We start from the raw sequence: 4,123 nt of genomic DNA, 5'->3' as shown, positions 1-4,123 counted from the left end.
AAAATAAAATTGTAGTGCAATTAATGACAAACAACATTTATTTTAAATGCTAAGTCTATAACAGACTTATTTAAAACGAAACTACAACTAAACCTTGTGGTAGGCTCACATACCTCTCATTCGGCATGAATCATTTCCGTGAGTGAATCGTTAGACGCAGTGTAACATTTGGTTAAACTATTATTTATTATGTAAAGAAGGCTTTGTACTTATCCCGTGTCCAAATATCTACTTAAAACAGTAGGAAAAACACCACAGCATGGCAATGCTCACGCTAACCGGGAAAACCTACATATTGTACAATAGACAATTTAAATTGAGTCACCAAATACCTTTTGTATGTTTAGTTGGCTCATTAATTTGATGATGAAGAGGCTGCGATGTCAATTTTCCAATGCTAAAACTGATATGTTGTGTACGCGTGAAAAAGCACCGGCGTGAACACTTGGATTTCTTATATCAGCGGAAAGATGTGACATCCTTCACATAAGAGCAAGACATCATTCAAAATGGTCTATTTTTATTTGTGTACCTTCAAAATAACAGTGAAACGTTGTACTTTTGTAAAATAAGAAAACAAACAAAATGCGCTTGCCATCTTGGTCTCTGTGAACCTCTTCCTGAAATTAAGAAAAACTCAGCGGTAGCCTACTGTCTTCTTGTCACACAGACATGAGAAATATGAGAAATCTTGAGGTGCCCACTTTTAAGTGTTTGCATTTTGCTTATTTGATATTAAATGCATTCTATAAGTCACTTTGGAATATAAATCATAGCATGTTTCAGAAGATAAAAAAACGCGAGTTGTAGCCCGAAAAATACGGCATAGCAAATTATTTTGCGGACCCCCTTGCTTTGCGTCACGGACCCCAGTTTGAAACCCCCTGACCTAAGATTTAGTAAAAAAAAAAAAAATAAAATCTTTATCTACAAACTAACACAGCGATTACATTAATTTTGAAACTGAAAATACTCTGAGGTGATTTTCACTACAGTCAACAACTGAGACACAAGATGGCACCAGTTGCGTTTGAATGGAACAAGAGTGCAAGTCTGTGGTGAGAGACACGCATGTAGTGCAGGTTTAAACACAGTTGAGTGGACTGATATTTAGCATTGTTAAGGATATATTCAAGTAATATTCAAGTATGTAGGCCACCTTATTTTGCAATGCACAACTAAGCCATTTTCTGTGAATTTACAAGGCATATTCAAGTTTTAAACTGGCAACGCACACTTTTTTTTTCGTTTAAAATATGGTGGATCGCTGCAGAGATTGACCAATTGGAATTGAGTGAGCCCAGTGTCAGATGGAAGAAAATTGTCTAGGTAGGGTGCCATGTCCAACAATTTTAGCATACATCTGAGTATGATTTATCCCAGTATAACAAAAGGTAAAATATTAATAATTGCAAGATTTCAAATAAAGGTAAATGTTTTAGTTCAAGATTAAGTTCTCACAAAACTTTTTTTTTTTTCAAGAGAATGTTTGAGTATGTTTGTTCCCACCAATCGTTACACAAGTTAAGTTTACGTATAATGACACACAGATTGCATTGCAGTATCTGCAGTTTAAAAAAAATAAAATAAATCTTTGTATTGAAATCTATTGCTGTGTCCCAATGTGTCAAGTCACCTTTATTTATATAGCGCTTTTAACAAGATTGTGTCAAAGCAGCTTTATAGTATTAAATAGGAAAAATATTGTTTAATTATTATTACTAATACAAAAGGACAACAGTAAACACTCAGTTTTCAGATAAAGTAAGTTCATCATTGATTCAGTGATGTCATCGTCCAGCTCAGTTCAGTTCAAATAGTATCCGTGTAATCCAGTGGCGACTCGTCAGGGGAGGCACAGCTTCCCCAAAATTTTGAGGTGAAAATGGGAGGAGGATGATTTAATGTTAATAAAATTCACAATTCATTTCAGTTCATGTCTCAGAATGTGTATTTTTTGTTTGTAATTTCACAGCTGTAATACCATAACATGTTACTGAAGTTGGAAAGCGCCGCTTTTCTATCTCGAATGTGCCGAATCTGCTGATGTAATTACAACCGCTAATGATAGAGAAGGGGAGGGGGAGGCCGGGGGAGAGCTAAGCTCTCGTGCCTCCGTTGGTAAAAAAAAATTAGCCAATCACCATCGAGTGTTCACTTTCAGCGCTGAGGAGTGTTGAGAAAAGAAACTTCGCAAGGGAGGCTAGCCTCCTTCTGATATCAACCAATCATCACAGAGACGTAAATTACATGATATTAGTTTGAACGTCTCCCGCTGCGTACTTATGATGAGTAGCGATATTGAATATTTGATCGCCAACAGATTTACCAAGCTGTCATTCAAACAGTATACAAATTAAAAATAAAGGGAGAACAAGCCTAAGCTGGATATAGGCTACAGCAGTCGGCTTAATTAAATGGCACAACAGGTAGCTAGCAAAGATTTTTAAGATGTTTGCTTCAAGTGATAGGACAGGTAAGTGAAATTATATTATCTTGCTGCATGAGTCGTTTCCTTTACGTTTTCTGACTAAAAGCAAACAAAAAGCCATTTTAAAGTGGTTAAGCAAATAATAATAATAATCGGCAGGTATCCCCAGACCAATTAGTGTGCCTCCTCTATTGTAAAACCCACGAGCCGCCACTGGTGTAATCAAGTTGACGATATCGCTGGAAATTAAGTGTCCCCAACTAAGCAAGTCAGAGGCGACAGTGGCAAGGAACCAAAACTCCATCAGTGACAGAAATGGAGAAAAAAAACCTGGCCAGTTCTCCTCTGGCCAGACAAAACCAGAAGTTTAATTCCAGACTGCAGCAAAGTCAGACTGTGCAGAGGAGTCATCTGGTTCCCGTGGTCTTGTGCTGATGGCCAACTCGGTTTTCACAGGGGATCTGTCTCTGGGCACTTCTACTTGACATGGTCTCCGCTGACATTCAGGGCTGTAGGGGTCATCTCTAGGTGCTGATCCACTATCTGGTCTGGATACGGACTGGATCCGGGTGACTGCATTAATGGCCAAACTAGGGATGCACGATATTGAATTTTTGCCGATATGCCGATATTTTTCAACTCATTTTGGCTGATAGCCGATGCCGATACTGATATATTTCCTTTGTTATTGAAACAACACCAGGTCTCTCCTGTACAGAGATTATAAACAAATTCTTTTCTAAGTATGGTTAGTTTTTAACAAAAATGTATTTGTTAGAATTATATAAACATTTAATGAAGTTCTTTTATAATGAGAGTAATGAAAGCTGAAAATAACTATAAATCAACTGCATTATTTTCTCAGACAAATGCAGTGATAACCTTAACATTTTATTTGAAGATTTAACATTTGTAGATGGTCTAAAGCAAAAGAGTTGTAAAAACTTTGAAAATCTTTTAGAGGTCCTTGTATTTAAGTTTTCATAATCCCTTTGAAAAAAAAAAAAAGAAGCATATTACACTTTAATGAATATAAAGAATGAGTATATAAAATTATTTCATTTACAAGTGTCATGTTTGATTTTTATTAATGTAAGCAATAGCTTCTGACCTTTAAATCAAAGCATACTCGTGATTTTATGGCATTGATTACCAGTGGTGTATAAAGTACCTGAAAGCCATACTCAAGTAAAAGTACAGATATCCTACCAGAAAATGACTTTGGTAGAAGTTGAAGTCACCGTTTAGAATATTACTTGAGTAAAAGTCTTAAAGTATGTGATATTTATTGTACTTAAGTATGAAAAGTATTTTTTTAATCTTAAATGTACTGAAAGTAAAAGTACAAGTAAACAGTGTTGGGGGTAACGCATTACATTACTTTTTAATTTACAAAAAAAAAAAAAAGATTAAAAAAAAAGTTACTTTTCCAAATAAGTAACGCAAGTTACTTTTTTTATTCCAATTTATTGATTGACAGCTCTGGTGTTGCCATGGTGACAGAAATACCTGCAGTTACAGATGCATAAATAGACCTAATGTTTTGTTTTTAACATAAAACGTTGAAATAATTTAAAACATGAAAAAATAGTCGAGCTGTGAAATTAAAACCGCCAGTAGGTGGCAGCAAGTGACTATCAATGAGTGAGTCATTGAGATTCAACCGATTCATTCAAACGGCTGATTCATTCA

Source organism: Sinocyclocheilus anshuiensis, unplaced genomic scaffold (genome assembly GCF_001515605.1).
Source record: "Sinocyclocheilus anshuiensis isolate Anshui unplaced genomic scaffold, SAMN03320099.WGS_v1.1 scaffold802, whole genome shotgun sequence".
Lineage (NCBI taxonomy): Eukaryota > Metazoa > Chordata > Actinopteri > Cypriniformes > Cyprinidae > Sinocyclocheilus > Sinocyclocheilus anshuiensis.
This window is presented reverse-complemented; position numbering follows the sequence as displayed.